General features: G+C 38.7%; 1 protein-coding gene and 1 non-coding gene across 5 annotated transcripts in view; one reads left to right on the forward strand and one right to left on the reverse strand.

Moving 5' to 3' along the window:
• TP63 (tumor protein p63) overlaps window positions 1-27,932 on the reverse strand; it is a 266,039-nt gene that overhangs the window by 34,887 nt on the left and 203,220 nt on the right. The window lies entirely within an intron of this gene.
• Window positions 16,491-16,597, forward strand: LOC139034877 (U6 spliceosomal RNA). The gene has a single exon (XR_011487456.1). It is a non-coding gene; the product is annotated as a U6 spliceosomal RNA (small nuclear RNA).

Here is a 27,932-nt window from a genome sequence, read left to right on the forward strand (position 1 = left end):
ACTCAATGGACATGGGTTTGGATGGACTCTGTGAGTTGGTAATGGACAGGGAGGACATCATCATGGGATCTCAAAGAGCTGGACACGACTGAGTGACTGAACTGAACTGAAAGTGAAAGAAAGTGAAGTTGCTCAGTCGTGTCTGACTCTTTGCAACACCATGGACTGTAGTCTAACAGGCTCCTCCATCCATGGGATTTTCCAGGCAAGAACACTGGAGTGGGTTGCTATTTCCTTCTTCAGGAGATCTTCCCAATCCAGGGATTGAACCCGGGTCTCCCACATTGTAGGCAGACGCTTTACCTTCTGAGCCACCAGGGAAGTCCTGAACTGAGAACCAAAAACCCCAATGGAATGGATTTAGCATTCTTCATTCCAGAGAACACCTGAGGCCATATTAAAGGAACCAGAGAAAGGCATCATGAGATTACCAGAAATCAGATTAAAAGAGTGCACACACCCTAATCTTATCATCGACCCCACCCTGGAACCACTGCTATAAAGCTCCTTACTAAATACTCCCAAAGTGGGTCACTGTTTTTGAGGGCAGGATCCTAGTGTGTCCCCTTATGACTAGTAAAGAAATAAAGCTATCCTTTTCTACTTCACCCCAAATTCAGTCTCTGAGATTTGATCTGGCACCAGTGCACAGAGACCAAGTTTTCAGCATCATGTTCACCACTGGCTGAAACCATTTATCAGAACACATTTGTGTCATTATTTACAGTTATCATCTCTTCAAAATGAAGAAACTGATTCTCAGAAATATCTCAATGATTAACACTATGAACAGGTTTACAGAGTATTGAAAACTAAATGGAAAAACAGTATTCTCATGTATTGAGTAATATTAAGCAGACTATAATTAATCCTACCCTTACAATACTCTATAGAGACTCATAGAAATTAGGGGTAATGGAAAAAAATGTTTTCAGACAGAATATCTAGTAGATAGTGAAGAGATTTCATTTAAGGTCAACCAGCTAGAAAATTGCAAAAGTTCCCTCAAACAACTGCAATTATCTTCTAGGGTCATAGCCTAAAAGAATGAGGGATCTGGTCCTATGTTCTCATGAAAGGACTGCCCTATTACAACATAGTCAGACATGGCAGCAATAAAGATGATCTTTTCATTCACAAGGGACTTAAATTTTCCTCACTATACTTCCTTCTGCACGGAAAGGATGTTCAGTGGTTGGTTGGTTGGTTGGTTGCAGAATTAGAAAATAGGGTAGGGAAAGCATGAGACCTTGAAAATAAAGTTTCATCCTTGTTGTTTCCTTTTAGAAAGTCTCCATTCTAATACTTATATTAGCCTAAAAGAATGAGGGATCTGAAAGGGGTCATTTGGTCCTATGTTCTCATGAAAGGACTGCCCTATTACAACATAGTCAGACATGAGGCAATAAAGATGATCTTTTCATTCACAAGGGACTGAAATTTTCCTTGCTATACTTCTTTCTGCACGGAAAGGAGGTTCAGTGGTTGGTTGGTTGGTTGGTTGTAGAATTAGAAAATAGGGTAGGGAAAGCATGAGACCTTGAAAATAAAATTTCATCCTTGTTGTTTCCTTTAGAAAGTCTCCATTCTAACCCTTATATTACCTTAAATCTTAAGCTATCACCCTGTTCTCTGGGTCAAAGTCTCATCACTGCATTCCTCCTCATTCTGAGGTTCAGTAAAACCACTTGGGCAATGGAACTGCTGGCCAAGAGCAGGGCACCTAGTAACACTTACCCAAACAAAGGTAAACAGACACACACACACAGGTTACTCATCTAAATTGGCAACAATATTCTTCCAGGGAAAAGACAGTGGGGAGCAGGAGCCAGAGTGGCAAAGGGATTCACTATTGCTATGCTCCAATCCAACTCTGAATAGAAGCAAATGTTCCATGGAAAAGCACATATAAAAATAACTGCTTTATTTCTTCCTTTTGAAATATAATATTTATTTAAATAATCTTTTTCTCCCAAGCATTTCAGTATTTGAAATTTTCAGTTATGAATTTCCCAATACTAGATGTGTATTGCATAATCATTTCTCCATGCCCACAGGTCAAGGATTAAGCACAGCAAAAAGGTTTTACATAGCTTGAAGAAATAGGAAGCATGCCAAAAATCAACCACAAAAATAAAATTCTACTTGGGAAACACAATGAAATCTAGATGGACATTTTTGCTCAAGTGTTTTTTAACCAATGACGTTACAAACAAAGACATTGTTTTATAACATATTATGAGTTCTCTTTTATTGACAACTCTCAGTAAATAAGCCTATCTGTTTGTGCTTAAGTTAGGAAATATATAATCTAAACATGAGTTTGATAAAATGTACCTTAGGAAAGATGACTCCAAAACAAGTTTGCCAGCTAAAACCTGAAGGCAAATAAGGCGCCCATCAAGGTATGTAAAGATTATAAAAAAAAGAAGGATAAGTGTTCAGAGTAGGACAGTTAAGAGGAACATTCCATTTTAATAACTGATATACGTATAAATCACACCTGACAGACTAAAAATAGTAGTTAGGCATCATCAAGTGTTAAAACTTCATTCATTCTCAGAGATGGGAGTGGGGAATCTAATTTCTGAGTGTCAGCAATCCATATGCAATAATAACTTCACCATTTTTTGAGATCTAGTATAAAAAACTTCACAGAAGATCTTCACAGAAATCTAAGAGGAAGGTATTATAGATCTACAGTCTCTTATCTGAAACCACTGAAGCCAGATGTTTCAGAATCCAGAACTGTTTAGATTTTAGAAAGGGAGTAGAGTTCATATGAAAGTGAAAATATTAGTTGCTCAGTCCTGTCCAACTCTTTGCAACCCCATGGACTGTAGCCTGCCAGGATCGTCTTTCCATGGAATTCTCCAGTCAAGAATATCGGAGCGGATTGCCATTCCCTTCTCCTGGGATCTTCCTGATCCAGGGATCGAACCCATGTCTCATTCATTGCAGGCAGATTCTTTACCGTCTGAGCTACCAGCATGTGTTATAAATACCTCCAGCAGGATTTAATGGGCTTCCTTTGTGGCTCACGGGGTCTCAAAGAGTCACAACTGAGTGACTAACACTTTCAATTTTTTCTTTCACTATAATCAAACCTTAACATTTCTTCATGAATATTCATGAATTCATGAATATTCACAATAGGTGGAAAATGAACATAAACCCTTAATGTTCAAGCCAGGTTTCACCACCATGTTAGTTTGCCACAAATTTATGAAATTACAACAAAACCAAAGCAACTTCTGTTTTTCAGAGTTCTCTGAATTTCAGAATTGAAGATAACAGATAATGGGTCAGTATTATTATCCACACTTTACAGATAAGAAAAAGGCAGGGGGAGGACTTGCCTGAGGTCATAGGGAAGAGCTGGTTAACAACCAATATACAAGAATCATCCTGAGACCTGGAACAGTAGTTTCTCATCTCTCATTCTCTTGGCTCAATGGTGCATATATTTGTACTTTTATTTTTTCATAACTCTCAACCATGTGGCTATTTTCTGAATCAACTTAAGAGGTACACAATCTTCTCTAACATTAAAATGGAGCTCGAAAGTGATCTATTTATCAGCAATAATTCCTCTTTATTTATTTCAGTAGAATGGGCTTCCCAGGTGGTGCTAATAGTAAAGAACTTGCCTGCCAATATAGGAGACAAAAGAGACACGGGTTCAACCTCTGGGTTGGGAAGATCCCCTGGAAAAGGGCATGGCAACCCACTGCAGTCCTCTTGCCTGAAGAATTCCAGGGGCAGAGGAGCCTGGCACGCTACAGTCCATGGGGTCACAAAGAGTCAGAGATGACTGAAGTGACTTGGCCACAAACACATAATAATGTTTTCTCCTTTTAGTGCTGGGAGAAGCACCAGGTGATAGAAGTGAAATGACCCTGGCCCAGGTGGAAGGTGACCTGAAGTCTAGGACCAGCGGTCTGTCAGTACTTCTATTGTAGCTGGGAGGAATTCATGCGTGAGGTCCTGTTGTTTCACATGGTTTATTAAGGTCCTTTATATTCTGGCTTAATCTTTCATTCCCTCTCCTCATCCTCCAAACACACACTTTCCACCCTGCTTTTCTCCCCATGCAAACACACCATACACTCATTACCCACGATTCAAGCATATTTCCCCTGTTTTTCACATTGTGCTGGGACAATTTCAATATCACTCCTCAGGTAGAGCTGCATCTAGTTTATAAACCATATTTTCCAATTTTTGTGATGAGTTTTACTACTGACTATATCTAAATGTCTGACTAGGATACATTCCAATTGTTGTTTCTGGTTAAACTTCCCAGACCAGTTGTTCAGTATCAGAGGGGCTGCAGCAAGTCTCATGCGGTTGCTTCTTGACAAAGCCAAGCTGCTTCTACTCAGTGTCCTTCATGGCTTGCAAATTGGTTTCATAATGGTATTTAATATTTTCCAATACTAAATTCAGTCTCTCTGGCCTACAGTGTTTTCATAATTCCTTAGATTTGTCCATTTCCCCCACCAAATAGCTACTCTCATATTTACCAATTTTCCACGCTTCTGCAAGATCACCAAAAATGGGAATTTGACTTACGCCAAAATTTTAAATACCCTGGTGATTCAAGTCAGCAGAGATCACAAATTGGAATATATCTGGCTTCTTTTAATCTCCCTCTTCCCCTCTGGGACTTCTAAAATTTTCCCCTACAATGCTCCCAAACACTGATTTGAGATTCTGTATATCTAAAGACCAGTTGTTTTTTTTTTGGACTGAAGTGACTTAGCAGCAGCAGCAGCAGCATGCTTTGTTTTGCTTTAATCAGCTTTGAAATCTAATATACTATGTGAAAAAGTGAAAGTTGCTCAGTCAAGACCCTTTGTGACCCCACAGACTATAGCCCATCAGGCTCCTCTGTCCATAAAATTCTCCAGGCAAGAATATTGGAGTGGGTAGCCATTCCCTTCTCCAGGAAATCTTCCTGACCTAGGGATGGAACCTGGGTCTCTCATTGCAGGCAGATTCATTACCGTCTGAGCTACCAGGGAAGTCCCCTAAAATACTAGAAAATACATTCATTCTTAAGGGTACATGTTGATGACTTTTTACAAATGTACACTCCAGTGTAACCGTTACCATGAGTAAGATACATCCACTCTCTCTTACCCCTCCCCAACCTTCCTTCAATCCCCAGCTCTCAGCAAAATTATCTCTTTCCCCTTTTCAGTTATTCCTCTCCCCAACCACTTCTCAGGCAATCATCCACCTGCTTTCTCTCATTATACTTTCACCTTTCTAGAATTTTATAGAAATAGAATAATACTGTGCAATCATGTGCTTGGATTCTCTCACTAAGCATAATGCTTCTAAGATTCATCTACGTTTTTGCATGTATCAGCATTCCATTTTATTATTTAGTGGAATTCCATCATCTATCAAGTCACCAATTATTTCCAGTTTTTATTAACGATAAATAAAATTACAGTTGTTTTCCGCATCTGTGGCTTCCATATCCATGGATTCAATCAAGCAAGGACTGAAAGTATATGGGGGGAAATTTTCCAACAAGTTCCAAAAAGCAAAACTTGGATTGCCATGCAAGCAACTATTTACATAGCATTCACATTGTCGGAAGCATTATAAGTAATCTAGAGATGATTTAAAGTACAAAAGAGGATGTATGTAGGTTAAATGCAAATACTATACCATAATTAAGGGACTTGAGCATCTGTGAGTTTTGCTTCTGTGGATTTTGGTGTTCATCTGGGCTCCTAGGACCAGTCTCCCATGATCTGGAGCGGCCAACTGCATTATGAGCATTTACATACACATCTTGGACTCTCTGGTGGCTCAGATGGTAAAGCGTCTGCCTACAATGAGGGAGACCTGGGTTCAATCCCTGAATCAGGGAGGATTTCCTGGAGATGGAAATGGCAATCCACTCCAGTATTCTTGCCTGGTAAATCCCATGGATGGAGGAGCCTGGTAGGCTATAGTCCATGGGGTTGCAAAGAGTTGGACATGACTGAGTGACTTCACTTTCATATACACATCTTAAGGCATGTTTACATTATTTTGATTAAGTACCTATAAGTGTGAGTGCTGGTTAAGTGTATGCTTAACTTCATAAGAAACTGCCAAACTGTTTTAAAAGGAGGCTGTGCTATTTTACATTATCACCAGCAGTATAGAAGGGTTTCATATCCTTGCCAGCACTTCAATTCTGTTCACTCACTCAATCGTGTCCAACTCTTTGCAACCCCGTGGACTGTATCACACAAGGGTTCCCTGTCCATCACCAAATCCTGGAGCTTGCTAAAACTCATGTCCGGCGAGTTGGTGATGCCATCCAACCATCTCATCCTCTCTTATCCCCTTCTCCTCCTGTCTTCAATCTTTCCCAGCATCAGGGTTTTTCCAGGGAGTTGGATATTCACATCAGGTGACCAAAGAATTGGAGCTTCAGCTTCAGCATCAGTCCTTCCAATGAATATTCAGGACTGATTTCCTTTAGGATGGACTTCTTGATCTTCCTGCAGTCCAAGGGACTCTTAAGAGTCTTCTCTAACACCACAGTTCAAAAGATTCAATTATTTGGTGCTCAGTTCTCTTTACAGTCCAACTCTCACATCCATACATGACTACTGGAAAAACCATAGCTTTGACTAGATGGACCTTTGTTGGCAAAATAATGTCTATGCTTTTTAATAAGCTGTCTAGGTTGGTCATAGCTTTTCTTCCAAGCAGCAAGTGTCTTTTAATTTCATGGCGGCAGTCACCATCTGCAGTGATTCTAGAGCCCAAGAAAGTAAAGTCTGTCACTGTTTCCACTGTTTCCCTATCTAATTGCTATGAAGCAATGGGACAGGACCCTATAATTTTTGTTTTTTTGACTGTTGAGCCTTAAACCAGCTTTTTCACTCTCCTCTTTCACTATCATCAAGAGGCTCTTAAGTTTCTCTTCACTTTCTGGCATAAGGGTGGTGTCATCTGCATATCTGAGGTTATTTATATTAAGGAATATTCAGTCCAGCATTTAGCATAATGTAATCTGCATATAAGTTAAATAAGCAGGGTGACAATATACAGCCTTGACGTACTTCTTTCCCAGTCTTTAACCAGTTCGTTGTTCCATGTCTGGTTCTAACTGTTGCTTCTTGACCTACATACAGATTTCTCAGGAGGCAGGTAAGGTGGTCTGGTATTCCCATCTCTTTAAGAATATTCCACAGTTTGTTGTGATCCACACAGTCAAAGGCTTTAGAGTAGTCAATGAAGCAGAAGTAGATGTTTTCCCAGATTTTTTTTTTTTTTGCTTTTTCTATGATCCAATAGATACTGGCAATTTGCCCTCTGGTTCCTCTGCCTTTTCTAAATCCAGCTTGAACATCTGGAATTTCTTGGTTCACATCCTGTTGAAGCCTAGCTTGGAGAATTTTGAGCATTACTTTGCTAGCGTGTGAGATGAGTGCAATTGTGTGGTAGTTTGAACATTTTTTGTCATTGCCTTTTTTTGGGACTGGAATGAAAACTGACCTTTGCCAGCATTTGGTATTGTCAATTTCAATGCCATCCTCATAGGTATGTATTGGTTTTCATTGTGGCTTAAATTAACATCCCTCTGGTGTTTAATGATCCTGAGTATCTATTCATATACATATATGGATTTAATTTATATTTATACTGTATATAAAAAGTTTAAAATATATATTTATATTCATTTTGGATTTTATAGACATATTTGCAATTTGTTTCTGAAGTCTCTGCTCAAATTGTTTACACTCTTAAAATTTTCATTTTTTTAATTGAGTTGTGTGTGTTCCTGATTTGACTACAAGAGTTCTTTATATTTTCTGGATACAAGTCCTTATATCCTGTAAGTTTTTTAAAATATATTTTATCCAGGCTATCTCTTGCCTTTTGTACCTTACTTTCTATGCTTTTGCAAAACAGCTAATTTTAGCAAATTATCAATATTTCACCTTTAATACTCATGTATTTTGTGTCCTAAAATAATTTGGTCAAATCCAATGTGGGAAGAATTTTCCATGTTTTCCTATGGATTTATAATCATAACTCTTGCATTTAGTTCTATATCTACTTTCAGGCTCTTTCTCCCTCTCCTCTTCCTCTTTCTCTTCTTTTTAATGGATATTCAATTGTTCTATCACCATTTGTTGAAAAGATTATATTTTCCCTCTAAATTGTGTTAGCAACTTTTTTGAAAATTAACTAACTGAATGCGTTCCGATCTTTATTTGGACACTGCCTTCTTCTCTATTGATCTAGTATTCATAGTATTCAATAGTATTACTATAACACTGTCTGGAATACTCTTATCAGTTCAGTTCAGTCACTCAGTCGTGTCCAACTCTTTGTGACTCCATGGACTGTAGCACACCAGATTTCCCTGTCCATCACCAATTCCTGGAATTTACTCAAATTCATGTCCATTGAGTCTGCAATGTTGTCCAACCATCTCATCCTCTGTCATCCCCTTCTCCTCCCATCTTCAATCATTCCCAGCATCAAGGCCTTTTCAAATGAGTCAGTTCTTCACATCAGGTAGCCAAAATATTGGAGCTTCAGCTTCAGCATCAATCATTCCAATGAATATTCAGGACTGACTTCCTTTAGGATGGACTGGTTGGATTTCCCTGCTGTTCAAGGGACTCTCAAGAGTCTTCTCTAACACCACAGTTTAAAAGCATCAATTCTTTGGCACTCAGCTTTCTTTATAGTCCAACTCTCACATCCATACATGACTACTGGAAAAACCAAAGCTTTGACTAAACAGACCTGTGTTGGCAAAGTAATGTCTCTGCTTTTTAATATGCTGTCTAGGATTACACTATAGCAAGTCTTAAAATCAGACAATCTGAGTCTCCCAGTTTTGTTCTTCTTTTTCAAAATTGCTTAGTTATTCTAGATCCTTTGAATTTCCATATACCATTTACCAGAAATTTGTAAATTCCCACAAAAGTGTCTGGTGGAATTTTAGATGAAATTGTGTTCAATATATAGGTCATCTTGAAGAGAACTGATATCTTAAAAACATTGTGTCTTCTAATCCATGAATGTGGTACATATCTCCATTTAATTAGAACATCTTTAATTCTTCTCAGAAATAGTCTTCAGTAAGTAAATCTTCCACAGGTTTGTTAGACTGCTTCCTCAGTATTTTTAAATTGCTGTAAATAATAGCTTTTAATTGTTGCAAATAATATTTTTAAATTTTTCATTTCTAACTGCATGTTGTAAATATTATTTACAACAATTTTTAAACTGTAAATTATATTTTAAATGTTTCATTTCTAACTGTATTTTCCATTTCTAAATAAAATAATTGCATTAGTTCTAGTACTTTCTTGTAGATATAATTTTCTACATAGATGATCATGTCAACTGCAAATAAAGCCAGTTTCTTCATTTCTAATATGCACAAATTTTAATTTTTTTCTTGTCTAACTTCATGAATTAAACTATGGTTCAATTTGCTATTATTTTCTTTTTCTTCTTTAAATTCGAAACTTTGCTCTAAGATCACTGCTTTTAGACTTTCATAGTTTCCTAATATAAGCTTTTAACTCTATGAAGTTCATTTTAAGTACTCTTTTAGATATATTGACAACATTTGATGTATCTAATTTTTAACACTGAGGAATATATGAGACATTTCTTGTGGGAGGGTTGGGTTCTAGTATTCTTCATATCCAATATATTTTAAGAAAAACAATTCTTTCTCTGGGCTTTTGGTTCATTTCATGGATTCCATTTCTATTGATGGTTTGAACTTATTTACCCTTTGTACATTTTCTTACCATTCTAAACAGATTTTTTTCATTGCTGTTTCAAGATTATATGTATATGTATTATATGTATCTCTAGCTAGGTTTTCCTACTTATAGCTATCAAATCAAGAACCCAGTTGAGTTTATTCCTGAAAAAAAGAATCTACTATAACTTAAGAATTTCTTTCTTGATCCAAGTCCAGTGCATTGAATTTTCAGCAGCTTTTGGGTAGATATTAAACATTCCAAACTTTCTGTTTGAAGATACAAAATTTCTCTCCCTGAAGTGCTGTCCCTATTGGAAGCAATTATGGGGATTAAAACTTACCCAACTTCTTTTTTAAAAAAATTAATATGTCTATGCTCTTAGTTACAAAAACAGGTACACATAAAAATTATTGAAAAGAGACAATATATGACATATTCCCCCTACCCAGACACACATACCCCTAACATTTTAGATTTCTTCATACACATACACACACACATACAAACTGGGTAACATCATAAAAAGTTTGGTATCTTTTTTTATTTAACATATCACGTTGCTGTTGTTTGGTCACCAAGGCATGTCTGACCCTTCGTGACCCCATGGACTGCAGCACACCAGGCCTCCCTGTCCCTCACCATTTCCTGGAATTTGCCTGAGTCCATGTCCATTACACTGGTGACACCATCCAGCCACCTCATCCTCTGTCAACCTCTTCTTCTTCTGTCTTCAATCTTTCCCAGCATCAGGACTGGAAAAGGTCAATCCTGATCCCAATTACCAAGAAATGCAGTACTAAAGAATGGTTCAAACCACTGGACAATTGCACTCATCACCCATGCTAGTAAGGTTATTCTCAAAATTCTGCATGCCCGGCTTCAGCATTATATTAACCGAGAACTTCCAGATGTCCAAGCTGGGTTTTTTAGGAAAGGCAGAGGAACCAAATTGCCAACCTTTGCTGGATCAAAGAGAAAACAAGGGAATTTAAGAAAAACATCTACCTCTGTTTCACTGACTACACTAAAGCCTTTGACCAAGTGGATCCTAACAAACCGTGGAGAACTCTTAAAGAGATGAGAATATCAGACCATCTTACCTGTCTCCTGAGAAAACTGTATGCAGGTCAAGAAGCAACAGTTAGAACATATCATGAGTATGTTCTGATTTAAAAATACAATTTTATGTGGTTATGTTCATAGTATTAAAAAGGAAATACTATGATTTATTTAAGCATGCCTTTCTTAGATAGTATAAATTTTAGTCGAGTGTAAAAATATCACTGAAGATAGTGATTTTAGCATATAAATCTTTAGTACATAAATTAATTTTAACTGAATCTCTCAAAACTGGATAATTGAGTCAATGTTTATTTTAGTGTTGTAGAAGTCTCAAGTAAATTTGAATTTTCTTTCTTTAAATCAAGCCAGATGCTTATTCTCCCTTGTTATTGCAGGATTTTTTTTCTTCTTTATTTTGTTGTTGTTTTTGTTTTAAGTAAAAATGCTTCTACAGGTCCTTTTTCATTTCTTGAAATAATCTGGAAATTGGTAAGCTTTTAACTTACACGCTTGAACTCAATTCAGTAATTGTTTTTTTGTTTTTCTCTCTTTTTGCTTGTGTTTTTGCTCTTTCTGCTCTTGTTAGTTTCTAGGAACATGGGAGTCTTGCTTTGGCTATCCTCCTCTATCCCCCATACGTTTTACATACTTGAACACTAACTCTTGACATCTTGTTTACATTCTGGGAAAGCTTCTCAAATTTGTTTTCTCTACCATTAGTATGATTTTGTAGTTAACTTTGATTTATTCTACTACAAAAAATTGAAATTCTTCTACTGCATTTCAAATAATCTTTCTTATCTCATCTATCTCCCTTTTTACCTTATCCAGTCATCTTTTTATCAGAGCCTGCTGTTCCAGGTTTATTATTTTCTTCTCCAACTTTATGGTGCTTAGGTTTTATTGCTTTGTACTGAAGCAACCTTTAATTTTTTTTTCAGTTGTTGATTTGCTTCCTTTGGTTCATTAAAATCTGTCCCTTTATGCTTATTTATTAATATAGGCCCCTAATTAGGTTCTGTTGCCTTCCATGAATATATTATAGCAAGCTATCAGAGCAAGTATTGACATCTTTTGACATTTCTCAATTCAGTTCTACACCTTTTAATTAATAAATTTGCTACAGGGGTCTGTCAGTAACTTGAGTGTTTAATTCAGTTAGGCATTTTTCTGGAGTTCATAAAATTTTAGTGGAAAATAAAACACTGACTACATTAGAATCTGCTAAGCAGTTGCCACTGCAAACTAGAAATGAGATCTATTTATCTCCCCATTTGCACATCATTCAATAATTATCAAACAAACATTTACCTGAGCATGCCAGGAACTCTATTCTGTACTAGGAACAGAGAGAAATATTTTAAAAACCCTCAAATGCAGGAACTTAAATATCCTCAACTGTGTAGGACAGTCCTTAATGTTTTAAAATAAGTTGAAAGAAAAAATTACTCAGTCTTTTCCCTTAAGTTGCCAACAGTTTAGAAGCAGAGTGAAACATAAACAATGCTACAGGTTTGTAAAGTGTCATGGGATTACAGATGATAGAGTAATTAACTAAAAATTAATAAAATCTATATTTATTGAGAAAGTACTATATTCAAGATTCTGTTTTAGGTCTGGAAACTCAGAAGTGAACAAAAACTAAGGTCAAGCTCTAAAGGTACTAACATTCTAGGATAACCAAGTGAATATTCTGTCAGATGGTGAGTAATAAGTGCAATCAAGAAAAGAAAATCAAGGTAAATTTAAAGGAGATAGAGTTGAGCCAGGAGTTAGAGACTGCTATGTGAGGAGGATATTATTTTATCTAGAGTGGTCAGAGAAGGATACTTTGGTAAGCTGATACTTAAAGAAAAATCTGAAGGAAGCATGGGAGTGAGCCATGTATGCTCTAAGGAGACTATGTTCCAATTGCTGGCGACAGCAAGTGCTAAGGTCCGGGGGTGAGGATGTCCGTCCTGAAGGCCAGGGTCACTGGAAAGCAAAGGCTACAGTGATAGTGGATGTGATCAGAAATTAGAGAGAGGTTGAGGCCCAGATCATCTAAGGTTTATGGCCAGAGTAAGGACTTCAGTTTTCCCTGATGTGAGACAGGAAAGCCACCATGAAGGTTTGAGATGGTGATATGATCTGATTTGTACTTTAATAAGATTCTGGCTGTTAAGTGAAGAAGAAACTCTGTTGACCAAAGACGGAAGCAGAGAGACCAGCAAGGAAGGCACTGCAAATAATTCAGGAAAAATATGAGAGTAGCTTAGACCAGCAGGGGAGTTGGTGAGAAGCACTTGGTTTCCAGATATATTTTAACCAGATTCACTGGTGGATTGGTTGGAATAAGAGAGAAGGAGAAAAGTAAATGTATTCCAATAAAGTAAAGAAGAAAGTTTTCATAGAGGTAGTGATATTCAAATGAGGTCTTAAAAAGATAGGTTATTCACCCACTGGATGGTGCACCCTAAGATAGGAGGATGGAAGAACCAAGGGCAGAGGGCAGGGTCACCGTAAGAGAAAATCATCAGTACAAGGAAAAGAGATGTGAACAGGGTTGAAAAAGAGATCGGCCAGGGGTAGCAGGAGGAGAGGCTGAGAGAGGGAAGCACCTACTAGTTCAGAGGAGCCTTGGATTTCTCAAGAAACAGGTGGACTCTACCAGCAGGCACAGTCACTGAGGACTGCAAAACGGGGGAAAGACCTGGTCAGTTTCTATGCAGTAAGTAAAACAAAGCTGGCAGGAGGAAGAGACTGGGACAGGGTAGGAAGAAGGGGTACCCATCAGGACCCATTCAGGCAGGAAATGAGGAGGGCCTAAGCCAGAGCAGTACAAATGAAGGAAAAGGCGGAGAGACGGCAGAAATGTTTTGGATTACGAAAATTCAGTATTCCAGTTTTCATCATGAAAGATATGCACAGGAATACAAAAACAGTCCAAAGCAATTATTCACTAGAAAAAGATGCTTGAAAAAATAATGCCATTTTCTTATCTCTTTTCTAAAATCAAAGCAGAATGAATGAGAGCTCATTAACTCTCCCAATATTCAGGAAGGCTCCTCATATTCAGGAAGAAAATGAGACATGGTTTAGTCATTGTATTTGTCAACAGATTGAGAAAAGAAAAAATGATTTGTTTTAAGTTTGGACAAAGAAAATAAAATACCATGATGTAACACTGGAATTGACAGACCAGTTTTGTTGTGGAAGAGGACAGGGCTTAATTCTTAAAGCCAAGAGCTTTGGAAAGGAATTTGATCCAAAACCAACAATGAGAAGCAACATTTACTGGATGAGGGGTCAAAAGACAAGATTCAAACTCTGCCTCTTCTATATATTCCCCGAGTCTTTACACAGTTACTTCACCTCTCACAAATATAAAATAGAAAAAAGTTATAACATGTAATATACATCTCTTAGAGTGGGAGATAAATTCATGGCTATGAGAAGCCTTCATCAGCTGAAAAGACCTACATAAAAGGCATGTATTATGACTATTACTGGAGCCTATTTCTAAGATGCATGAAGAGCTTAATGTAGCTTAAGTAATTTTGGGAACATCATGAAAACATTTTTCAACCTGGTCAGGAAATGATTGTTACTAGATAATAAAAGTCTACTAAAGTTTGAAGATTAACCATTTTCAGTGAATCACACAGTTCATATTTATCTGCTAGTAATCTCTAGGTTCTAAACTGGATTTGAGTTACTAGAGGCATTTGCTTAAAAACTAGATTTTTTAAAATCTGTTTCCACATATTTGGAAAATATACATGTATATATCCATAAACACATATAATTTTACATGTCCTTAATATGTACCTGGGCTTCCCTGATGACTCAGATGGTAAAGGATGTGCCTGCAATTCAGGAGACCCAGGTTTGATCCCTGAGTCAGGAAGATCCCCTGGAGAAAGAAATGGCAGCCCATTCCAGTGTTCTTGCCTCAAGAATCCCATGGTCAGAGGAGCCTGGCAGGCTCTATGGCATCACAAAGAGTCGGATATGACTGAGCATCATGTAATATTTAATTACACTAAACTGCTCAAAATTTAGTATCAGCAGTCAGGTATTTCTATTTCTCATGTTTTCTAGATTTATTTATATTCTTACATACAGATATATTTCCTTCATCTTAATCACTGGAAAGAAGGAAGGGACTGAAATAAAATGAAGGGAGATCTTTGCTTTATTTATTGTATTTATTTAAAGACAAGATATGAAGCAATATGGAAATATTTTTTAACATTTTGGAAGTTATTGGGTGTCTAAAATTCCTATTTTTATATGTTTGAATTATTTCCTAATTAAAATTTTCCTTAAATAAATTTAGTATGGGCAGCACCAGATTGCAAAATCACTGCAGACTTATGATTTTAGAAGACACAGAACATAGTAATAAGATATTAGACCCCAGAAGAAACATTAGAGCACATTTTGTCTAAACCTCCTTCTCCTCTTGATTTTTAGATAGAAAATTTATGCTTAGAGAGGTAAAGTCAGTTCAGTAATTCAACAAATATTTATTAAGCACCTGCTTCATGCCAGACAAGTACTCCTCACCCTAAGGGAGTTGGTTTAAAGGCAGCATTAAATTATTTCTAAAACTGTGATATATGCTCTATAAAAAAGGCAGAAGCACATAGGGTAAAACATGGGGCTTTACTTAGTCTAGAAGGTCAAGAGGGCCCCCTGGAACAATGATTTCTAATGGTTGCACAACTAAATCTAGGTAATGTAGAAATAAACTCAGATTTCCTTAGATACAGAAAAGCTTAGATTAGGAAAAGCTTAGAGATCATTTGCTTTAGCCACTTCAATTACAGAGGAGGAAGCCCAAGAAGAACTGATTCCAGTGAAGAAACAAGGCTTGCAAAAACTAAGCAGCAATAAGGAACATCCTGGCATTCAGACCAATGTTCCTCCCCATGTACCATGCAGTTGGTCGTCACTATATGGGGCCAAAGGGGAACTGGTGCATTTGGTAGCACAGCAAATTTCCATAAACACAATATGATTAGAAAAACAAGTAGAAAGCACAGAGGTCATATAAAAAATAAAATATGATCACCAATTTACATGATTACAATATTCTGTAGTGTTTTGTTAACCCCATATTACATCCTTTCTAGTTTAGTAAAATATGCTTCTCTAGAAATATCTCTGAGATATTTTCCCTTAATTTGTAACTATATTGTCAGAATGGAATCTTGAACAAGAGAATAACATGAAATGCCCACCAGGTTTTTTGAGATCTGATCTCCATCAGATCCTAGATTTGAGAAGTCAGCAGTAGACTGTAGTAATCTTTGACCAGAGGTAAGACTGCAGTGAACTTGTGGCTCTTTACATTATGCAAATTTTAAAGTGAGATTATTTGATGAAATATTTTGATGAGAATAAAAAAGAGAAGAAAGCAAATGAGAAAGAATTTTCTTTCAAAGATGGAACTATTTGATCTCCAAAGAAATCGTGGACTTCTAACACTCACTGAGGGATTTCAGGCAACTCATAGGATCTCCTTGAATCCATAGGGCGAAAATGAGGAAGCTGTTAGAGGATCTATAATGTATCTATATATTTTTTCTATTTTTAATATTTTATGATCTGGTACAAATCTGTTACAAACACCAGTTATCAGGATCACACTGGTTAAAGTAACTCTTTAAAAGTAGAATAGAAGTGCTCGCTTCGGCAGCATATATACTAAAATTGGAATGATACAGAGAAGATTAGCATGGCCCCTGTGCAAGGATGACACGCAAATTCGTGAAGCGTTCCATATTAAAAAAAAATTTTAAAAATTAAAAAAAAATAAAAGTAGTATAGAAAACACGGGATTGATAATCTTTCTGATTTCTTATCAAAAATATATACAGAGTAGGAGTCAATGTATGTACTTACATGTATGTATACACATTCAAGACTGTTTATTTCTTGGAAGGACTAGCCTACAAGCAAGTATGAAGGGCCAAATTTTGTCTCAACCAAATTTCCTCTTAAACAGTCTTGAACATCCATAGGAACAAACTATTTCTATAGTGGTATGGAACAGAGGTGCCTCCAAACAAACACATAAATTCAGCTCTTTCTGGCTATAAAATATCCCTGACAAAACACATAAGCAACCTTTCCTAAGTTTTGTTTTGGAAGGAAGGGGAAGAGGATTGGTGTATTAAGGAATGAGCTGGTTAAAGCAAAATATCATGTTTAAATAAAATAACTCCAGGGGATTTTGGAAAACAAGAGTAAATTCAGCTCCTTTACTAATAATATGTTGCACAGAGAAGAGGGGAGGAAAGCATTCCAGTAACTACGACCCATCATCATCACCACCTGCCTCAGTCGAAATACTATATTACACGCTGTTCGCTGCCAGGCTGGTAATTCAGTATTACAATGCGTAGAGATGCCAGCTAATGTCAACACACACCTGCATAATTTTTTAATCGCTCTCTTTCCTAAAGGTGCAACAAAGACCCTTCCCCCACACTCCATCAAACAAAACAAGAAAACAACTTTACTCTTTCAACCTGTTCCGGAAGAAATGCCATACTATATGAAAATCCCAATTGCAAGGCTGCCTTTGCTTGTCACTGTCCAAGAATATGGATAGAATAAACAAATGAATAATTATATAATCCACCTTCCCAATCAATCTACCATCAAGGGAAGCAATTAGTCAGGGTAACGTCAATGCCATCCTGCTGCTGCAGTGTCAGCTTCCAAATAAATCCACATCTTGCATGCTCTCATGGGCTTCCCTTATGGCTCAGCTGGTAAAGAATCCACCTACCATGCGGGAGACCTGGGTTCAATCCCGGGTTTGGGAAGATCCCCTGGAGAAGGGAAAGGATACCTACTCCAGTATTCTGGCCCAGAGAATTCCATGAACTATATAGTCCACGGGGTAGCAAAGAGTCGGACATGACCGAGTGACTTTCACTTTCACTTCATACTAAAAGGAGATGTTTGAAACTTTTTCTAATGTAATACTATGCAAAATATGACCTACCGGCCATTCAGTTCAGTCGCTCAGTCGTGTCCGACTCTTTGTGACCCCATGGACTGCAGCATGCCAGACTTCCCTGTCCATCACCAACTCCTAGAGCTTGCTCAAACTCATGTCCATTGAGTTGGTGATACCATCTAACCATCTTATCCTCTGTCATTCCCTTCTCCTCCTGCCTTCAATCTTTCCCAGCATCAGGGTCTTTTCCAATGAGTCAGTTCTTCGCGTCAGGTGGCCAAAGTAGTGGGAGTTCAGCTTTGGTGTCAGTCCTTCCAATGAATATTCAGGACTTATTTCCTTTAGGATGAACTAGTTGGATCTCCTTGCAGTCCAAGGGACTCTCAAAAGTCTTCAAAACCACATTTTCAAAAACATCAGTTCTTCGGTGCTCAGCTTTCTTTATAGTCCAATTCTCACATCCATACATGACTACTAGAAAAAACATCGCTTTGACTAGATGGACCTTTGTTGGCAAAGTAATGTCTATGCTTTTTAATATGCTGTCTATGTTGGTCATAACTTTTCTTACAAGGAACAGTGTCATTTAATTTCATGGAGGCAGTCACCATCTGCAGTGTTTTTGGAGCCCCTCAAAATAAAGTCTCTCACTGTTTCCATTGTTTCCCCATCTATTTGCCATGAAGCGATGGTATCAGATGCCAAGATCTCAGTTTTCTGAATGAACTCCTTATTTCAGATCATGAACTCCTTATTGCAAAATTCAGACTTAAATTGGAGAAAGTAGGGAAAACCACTAGACCATTCAGGTATGACCTAAATCAAATCCCTTATGATTATACAGTGGAAGTGAAAAATAGATCCAAGGGATTAGATCTGATAGACAGAGTGCCTGAAGAACTATGGACAGAGATTCATGGCATTGTATAGGAGGCAGTGATCAAGACCATCCCCAAGAAAAAGAAATGCAAAAAGGCAAAATGGTTGTCTGAGTAGGCCTTACAAACAGCTGAGAAAAGAAGAGAAACTAAAGGCAAAGGAGAAAAGGAAAGATATACTGGCCATTAGCTCATGGAATTAACCTTAGCATATCAAGTGAAAGTCATTCAGTTGTGTCCAACTCTTTGTGACTCCACTGACTATACAGTCTATGGAATTCTCCAGGCCAGAATACTGGAGTGGGTAGCCTTTCCCTTCTCCAGGGGATCTTCCCAACCCAGGGATCGAACCCAGGTCTCCCGTATAGCAGGTGGATTGTTTACCAGCTGAGCTACCAGGGAATGGAAAACCAGATGCAGTTGAGGTATATCAAGACTTAGGGCAAGCTACCTAATCTGATGATGGCTGGAAGTAAAAAAAGAGAGTAAAATCTATGCTTATGCTTAAAACATCAACAACATTTTTGGCCTTCTGTATGAATTTGGGTCGATTAAAACTAAAACAAATATAATGAGATTTAGAAGTAATCTAAAAGAAAACCACCATTCACTAACGAGAAATACTCCTAGTTTACAGTTCTTTTTTTCAGAGAGTTCAAAGAATACTAGAGGCAAAATGTATGGTCTGTACTACCTTAACTAACCTAAAATATCTGACAAGAAATAAAGTGGGCAAGCTCAAAAGCTGTCACAACTCCATTCATCCACGCTTAGCAATTACTGCCTTAATTTAGACAGAGCAATCTGAAAACAATCAGTGATTTAAAAATTTTTTCTTTTCTTAACTATATTCTTGGGAAATGCCAAATTTAAAAGGCCATTTTATAAGAGTAAGACAGTGATGAAATAAAAAAACTGGAATAGATAGGAAAGAAAATCATGCAAAACAGGGTGTTCAGAGAACACAAAGTTTAATTTCTGGCAATTGTTTTGGCAGGGGAAAGATTAATAAAGGGGAGAGATGAGATACTTGAAAATGAAAAAATATGAGGGTAAAACATAATTTTGGTCAAGAAGCTTTGGAAAGTTAATGATAAGTAACCAAATCACTAAAATGCAAAAAGTCTTAGATAGAAAGAGCAAGATACAGCTTTATATAAGCTGCTTGAAATATACTGAATAACCAGAAAGCAAAAAAACAAAATGGCTGTCTGAGGAGGCCTTACAAATGGCTGTGAAAAGAAGAGAAGTGAAAAGCAAAGGAGAAAAGGAAAGATATAAGCATCTGAATGCAGAGTTCCAAAGAATAGCAAGGAGAGATAAGAAAGCCTTCCTCAGAGATCAATGCAAAGAAATAGAGAAAAACAATAGGATGGGAAAGACTAGAGATCTCTTCAAGAAAATTAGAGATACCAAGGGAACATTTCATGCAAAGATGGGCACAATAAAGGACAGAAATGGTATGGACCTCACAGAAGCAGAAGGTATTGAGAAGGGGTGGCAAGAATACACAGAAGAACTATACAAAAAAGATCTTCATGACCCAGATAACCACAATAATATGATCACTCACCTAGAGCCAGACACCCTGGAATGTGAAGTCAACTGGGCCTGAGGAAGCATCATTACAAACAAAACTAGTGGAGGTGATGGAATTCCAGTTGAGCTATTTCAAATCCTGAAAGATGATGCTGTGAAAGTGCTGGACTCAATATGTCAGCAAATTTGGAAAACTCAGCAGTGGCCACAGGACTGGAAAAGGTCAGTTTTCATTCCAATCCCAAAAAAAGGCAATCCCAAAGAATGTTCAAACTACCGCACAATTGCACTCATCTCACATGCTAGCAACGTAATGGTCAAAATTCTCCAAGCCAGCCTTCAGCAATACGGGAACTGTGAGCTTCCAGATATTCAAGCTGGTTTTAGAAAAGGCAGAGGAACCAGAGATCAAATTGTGAACATCCACTGGATTATCGAAAAAGCAAGAGAATTCCAGAAAAACATCTATTTCTCCTTTATTGCCTATGCCAAAGCCTTTGACTGTGTGGATCACAATAAACTGTGGAAAATTCTGAAAGAGATAGGAATATCAGACCACCTGACCTGCCTCTTGAGAAACCTGTATGCAGGTCAGGAAGCAACAGTTAGTACTGGACATGGAACAATAGACTGGTTCCAAATAGGAAAAGGAGTACGTCAAGGCTATATATTGTCACCCTGCTTATTTAACTTATATGCAGAGTACATCATGAGAAACACTGGGCTGGAGGAAGCACAAGCTGGAATCAAGATTGCCAGGAGAAATATCAATAACCTCAGATATGCAGTTGACACCACCCTTATGGCAGAAAAGGAAGAAGAACTAAAAAGCCTCTTGATGAAAGTGAAAGAGAGTGAAAAAGTTGGCTTAAAGCTCAACATTCAGAAAACTAAGATCATGGCATCTAGTCTCATCACTTCATGGCAAATAGGGAAACAGTGGAAGCTGTGAGAGACTTTATTTTTTGTGGCTCCAAAATCACTGCAGATGGTGATTCCAGCCATGCAATTAAAAGACGCTTGCTCCTTGGAAGGAAAGTTATGACCAACCTAGACAGCATATTAAAAAGCAGAGACTACTTTGCAGACAAAGGTCCATCTAGTCAAGGCTATGGTTTTTTCAGTGGTCACGTATGGATGTGACAGTTGGACTATAAAGAAAGCTGAGCACTGAAGAATTGATGCTTTTGAACTGTGGTGTTGGAAAAGACTCTTGAGCATCCCTTGGACTGAAAGGAGATCCAACCAGTCCATCCTAAAGGAGATCAGTCCTGGGTGTTCATTGGAAGGACTGATGCTGAAGCTGAAACTCCAATACTTTGGCCACTTGATGCGAAGACTGACTCATTTGAAAAGACCCTGATGCTGGGAAAGATTGAGGGCAGGAGGAGAAGGGGACAGCAGAGGATGAGATGATTGGATGGCACCACTGACTCAGTGGACCTGAGTTTGGGTGGGCTCCGGGAATTGGTTTTGGACAGGGAGTCCTGGCGTGCTGCAGTTCATGGGGTTGCAAAGAGTCAGACACAACTGAGCGACTGAACTGAACCGAACTGAACCATATCCTATATAATTGTATGAGTTAATTATATACTATATTCCCAATCTGTTCTCTATAAATAAACTCACTTGAGAAACTTTATAAACTTCACATCTAGAGAGAGAGACTTTAAAGTTTAATAATTAAAAAATGGTCAATTCAAATGTTTTTGTGAAATAAATATACTCTAAACAAATATCAGGCTAATGGTCTATGATGGCTATCATGGATGGTATACTAGAACACCGAAAACTAAAAAAGGTAGTGAATGCAGATATATGGTTTAGGGGTGGGTTGGGGGTGATTCCTTGAAAAACTAACTTTTAAAAAGTTAGGTGTAAAACCAAAATATCATTCAAGAGCCAACTAATTACTCTCCTGTGACTAGATCCCAACTTTATCATTTCATTTCTGCACCCATATAAAAGGGCAGTAAATACTGCCCAGAGAAGTGTGGTCAGGAAGCCAAGAGGGCAGGGCTGTCATCTTTCATCTGCATAATGATTTCATGCACCATCTTAGGCAAATCATTTCCCTCTCGGGCTCCAACTTCTTCATTAGCAACGAAGGCGTTCCACTTCAGACTACATCTACTTCAAAAGAAGGGAAATCTGAAAAGTAATCTTGCACACAGGAGCCAGGCCACCCATCCTATAGGATCTCTCCCATCCAGGATCAGGCAGGAGGACATCCCCAAATAGGCCCCAGAGCTGTCTGGCAGGGTATTCACTTCTCCTCCCTGTCTCCCTTCCTGCCACAGTCGTCTAGCTGCCAGACTTGTACGAATTGTACTCTTAATAGTTTAAGAAAAAAAAAAAAATCCTTCCTCCAAGCACTTCTCTTGATGGCCCCAGCCAAAGGGCCGCCTGTTGCCACCTGTCAGTTGTGGGGATTAATTACCTGTGCTGAGGCTGGGAGCGGCACATTCCTCCCCGGCCGCGCCCACAGATGTTGACATCAAGCAGGTGGGCTGTCTGCTACCCGCTTACCGTGAAGACCAGCCGGAAGCCCACGGGGCCTGGCAGGTGGGGGTGTCAGGGTGGGGGGCGGGGTGCACTCAGACTGAACCACAAAGCAGCGGCGTCTTGGCAGAGAGGAATGTGCCCTGGGACCTCTCTGGGAGACCACAGTCAGCTCTGTGGCCAGCCCCGGGCACCAGCCTGGCCCGGAGGCAGTAGCGGCCTCCCTGCCCAAGGGCAGCATGTTAGCATAGACTTTGGAAAGGGGTGGGGGTGGATCCTCCCAGCCTCATTCTAGCTGCCTGAGAGGATGAATTTGGAAAGCCAGTTGAAAAAGATTTGACAGTCCTGACTGGTAATTTTGCAACTTGATCTCCCCAGGAGGGTAAGTGTCTCTGGTCAGTGCCATCTCCTGCCAACACTGCCTGACTACTGCCACTCACAGAGACCTTCACAACGCAGACATGGGAAAGTGTTTGTCATAGTGACTGGTATACAGCAGGTGCTCAATAAATGTGAGCTGACCTTCAGTGCTTCTTGAAGCACAGCAAACATGAGAAGACTCCTGTAGTAAGAACACTCTCCTTTTTCACCTGTGTAGAAACGGGCTGAAATACTTAAAGTGACCATGCAATAAATGGCATAACTGAGGATGAACTTCAGGTATTTCGTCCTCATCTCAGTGCTGATTAAACACCTGCAGACAAACCTCATGACTTCCTGTCCTACTCTGCGTCCCTCAATAAAACAAACCTGAGAAGTAAGTCAGAAACAGAAAGACAAATACTGCATATTAACACATACATATGGACTCTAGAAAGATGGTATCAATGACCCTACATGCAGGAAAGCAAAGTCTTCACAGATGTGAAGAAGAGACTTTCAGACTCAGCGGGAGGAGAGGGTGGGATGATTTGAGATAACAGCACTGAAACATATACATTACTGTATGTAAAACAGATAACCAGCATGAATTTGATATAAGACGTGGGGTACCCAAATCAGGAGGGATGGGGTGGGGAGGGAGGTGGGAAAGGAGGTTCAGGATGAAGGGGACACATGTATCAGTTCAGTTCAGTTCAGTTCAGTCACTCAGTCGTGTCTGACTCTTAGTGACCCCATGAATCACAGCACGCCAGGCCTCCCTGTCCATCACCAACTCCCGGAGTTTACTCAAACTCATGTCCATTGAGTCGGTGATATCATCCAGCTGACTCAATTTCTGTTGTCCCCTTCTCCTCCTGCCCCCAATCCCTCCCAGCATCAGGGTCTTTTCCAATGAGTCAATTCTTTGCATGAGGTGTATACCTATGGCCTATTCATAATGATGTACAACAAAAACCATCACAATATTGTAAAGCAATTATCCTCCAATTAAAATATAAAAAAAATATGGATGCTCCCCAGTGATACAAGAAGATATAATTATCTGTGGAGTGAAAAATTTTTCTAACAGCACCCATGGTGGACAGAGAATTGCTACCCCTCAGCCCACCGGACAAACCTAGTTTCATTCTGAAACAGACAGTTGAGGGGACAGACTCAGAGGAAAGGTCACACCAGAAGTCAGCAATCGGACAGATTAGAATCTGTGGTTCCCAACTTCCTTCAAACCCCATGATTTTTTTCACTGTGAACCATTTTTATATCTCTTATATATAAGAATCTCTTATTTTATATCTCTTATATATAAGAATCTGTGATGCAGGCTCATCAGAGGCGCGTGCGCGCACACACACACACACACACACACACACACACACACACAGTAGGCAAATGATAAAGCCAACCACCAGCTTCCCTTCAATGCCACAGTGGCATTCCTGACTGACCATGCCACACTCCAGGGCACAGCTCTGGGTTTCAGCAGGCACTTACCCTTAGGGGACAGAAAGTGTCTTCCGTCCCCCCAGGGTGACTCATTGTTCCTAACAGCCGGCAAAGCCCTGGGCTTCTACATCTGTATCCCCTCTCCCCCCAGGACCCCAATCTGATGCCCCTGCTCCTCTCTCAGCTCCCACCTTGGTGGGTCACCAAGGCATCAGTCCCGCGCAGAACTCAGGCCACTGCCCACCAGGGATGTGTCCTGTCCCCGCGTTAGGGCACTGTCCCCTGTCTCACACTGTGGATCTGAAAGTAGCAGGAGTCCCTCTCTGGTGGCTGTTCTTCAACCCCTGGATGCTAGAGTTGAAGGCTGTCTACACTTCCACACGCATGTTCTGGTTCTCTTTTAAAATGATCGTCCAGTACACAGTTACTAAACCTCTGGTCATGCTGAAGGTTGTGTCTTTCTAGTGAGCAGAAACACATTTAGAACCTGCTGACTGCTGGAAACACTTAAAGCCCTAACCCTATTGAATGGCTCAGGCACCTTTTGCAAGATGACACCAATCATATCTGTTCTCTTTCGTTAGATTCCTTACTCATTTTGGACTTTCACTTGCAAATTAACCCTAAAAGTGAACCCTCTATGCCAATCATTTTAATGTGTTTGGATCTGTGAGAGACCCTTTTTACTGAAAGGCTAGAGGGACCAGTCTTAGGAGAAGAGGTGAGAGTCTATGTCCAGACCAACAGAGGCTAACAGCATCTACTGATTTCTAGAAATGACACCATCACTCATTCATTTGTGGAGTCTGTCAGAGTTTATAGAACATTTTCATACATGCTATTGATTTAATTCTAATTTTACGAGAAAATCATCTTTATCCCCTTTCTGTTGATGCAGAATCAGAGGCTCAAGTAGGTAAACTAGTTTGCTCACAACAGCAACAAAAAAAGACAGAAGACAGGGTCAAGCCTCTAGTCTAGGTTTTAATGTCAAATCCGGGGCAGTCACTGTACATGTACAGACATCAGATGGTGCGCTGAATAATGCCTCCCTCTGCATTTACAGAGCCTGTGCTCTGTACAGGTCACCATATTACATGCAAGGATAGGGGCAAGTCCCTATCCTCCAGAAATTTACCACTTGGGAAAAAACAATATACGTATAAATACAGCTGGCACAAACAGAATATAAAATTAAGACATATAATGAAACAGAAATACCAAAGATTTCTGACTTCAAAAATCACAGGTTATGGAGAGGACCTGAAATTTTTTTTTTTCACCTAACAAGAACGTAGGCTGATGAACATTGCAATAAATACCCTCTAAACTCTCTATGTGCGTACCTCCCCCATTTCTCTTTCTCTCTCTCTCACACACATAGTTAAACTATTTTTAGAATATCAAGAGTTCAACAGTTTTTTCTATTGAGAGGAAAAAAGAAACAAGTCAATAAATTCCTAAAACAAATGAACAGCTTCCAATTTCAAGTTTCAATTAGTAGACTGAATTATTACTAGACATTTACTATATTGAGGATTGCTTCAGAGAAAAGAAAAATCTTAAGATGTGTACCTTTCAATGAACCACACCATTCACCATCTCGAGTGCTCAAATATTCTGTTAACAGCTGCAGGAAGAGCACCATATTCAATATCTATTTAAAAAATGAGCTAACACGTATAGACAATAACTTAGTAGATACTATTATTCTCATCTGCCAGATAAATGAATCAAGACTCAGCAAGATTAAGTAAGTTGCCAATCGTTCAGAACTTCCAAATGGCAGGGTCAGGTCCAATTCCATGCCTCTTAATGGTCACTTCTGACTCCTAACCTGCACAATGAAAGCACAGGGTGCTAGGGAAGCAATAGTCTGACCCCCTGTGAACCCCTGTTGTGGCAGCCACATGATGCGGCCCTCCAAGCCTCAAGCTCCTCATCTCTAAGATGGAAGCTAAGGCCACCTGCCCATCATAAGTTTATCATGAGGGCTAAAAGGGGGAAAGCCTGCAGTACCTACAGCCCAGTTCTAAGCCTGCAGTACCTACAGCCCATTTCTGAGTCCCAGATAAATGCTTGACAAACAGGAGCTCTCAACACATCACTGTGTTAAGTCTCAGCACTTATTTCCACTGTGCAGCTTTACTGCGAGACCAATGACCAGCACAATTATTTAAGTGACACAGAAGATTTTCAAGAGAAACTTCTAAAGATTAATCTTTGACTCAAGTCCTAGCTAACATATGGGAAGATATGTTTTGGGGTGAATGAGGAAACAAAAATAGAAAGATGGAAAGACAAAAAATTGGAAGGCTGGTTTTATCACAATAACTGACATCAATAAAACTGATTCTTCTTTTTATTTCTGAGGTTCCTAATAAGGCATCATGTTTTCTTATTTATTCTGGGTGGGAAAAGCAGTTTCGCTTCTTGTACTTCTACCTACAGTATTTAAACTGTAATCCTACTGTCTTGTGATTAGCAAAGGGTTTTAAATCACTCTATGAAAGAGGTCCAACACTAATTGTTGAAAATCATTGTTACTCTGCTATTTTATATCCTTCATTCCTTTCATCTCGGAGAACTGGATGCCAAGGTGTAAATATAATAGGATTTAAAAATGAGGGAAATGAGTAACAAATAGATTTCAAAATATAAACAGAGGCCATGTTTGCTGAGCTCCTTCGATTTACTGTGTTTTCATTACACTTTTTTAAGTATGCTACAATGCATTTGAGAAAAGTTTAAAAGATTTTAGGGTTCCTTCAACTACAGCTCTCCTTAAGTTTCCAAGTGAACAATAATGAAATGAATTTCATTCAAGACTACACCATCTTAGAGGCAAACTGCTGAGTTTCTTTATTTCACATAAATACAGGAAGACAGAATGCTGAAATACTGAGATCCTAGGAGTATTGTTAAGATACTGCCAGAAAGGAAAGGTGTAACTTAATAAATTAGATCAGATTTGCTGTTCAACACCTTTAATCCAAGCCTTAGAACTCTGGCTCTCCTCCACCTTTTTAAATAAATCCATAAGAACTGAAATAATTTTGAGATGTCTCTTTCCATAGTGGGTAATTAGGGACTGTGAAGGCCATGGATATGTATGTGTCTTGTTTGCTAGGGGTGGGGATAGGAAGTGGTGAGTAGGGAAAAGATTTAAACAGACGTTTACCTCTACTTACAACACCTCTTAAAAGCTTATCATAATGTTACTTCCTATTTGTTTTAGAGTTCACTTGTTGAAGATGGAAACATGCTTCATCTTGCTCCCTTTTTCTGCATTCTTCATACACTTAATATTCTAATTAGCCCCAATGGGGAAAAGAGTGCAACCTGTCTTAGTTATGCCTTGGATTTACAGAGTGTATCTATTAAAATATTTTAGAAATAACAAGAAAA

The sequence above is a fragment of the Odocoileus virginianus genome, chromosome 4 (genome assembly GCF_023699985.2).
Source record: "Odocoileus virginianus isolate 20LAN1187 ecotype Illinois chromosome 4, Ovbor_1.2, whole genome shotgun sequence".
In the NCBI taxonomy this organism is placed as follows: Eukaryota; Metazoa; Chordata; class Mammalia; order Artiodactyla; family Cervidae; genus Odocoileus; species Odocoileus virginianus.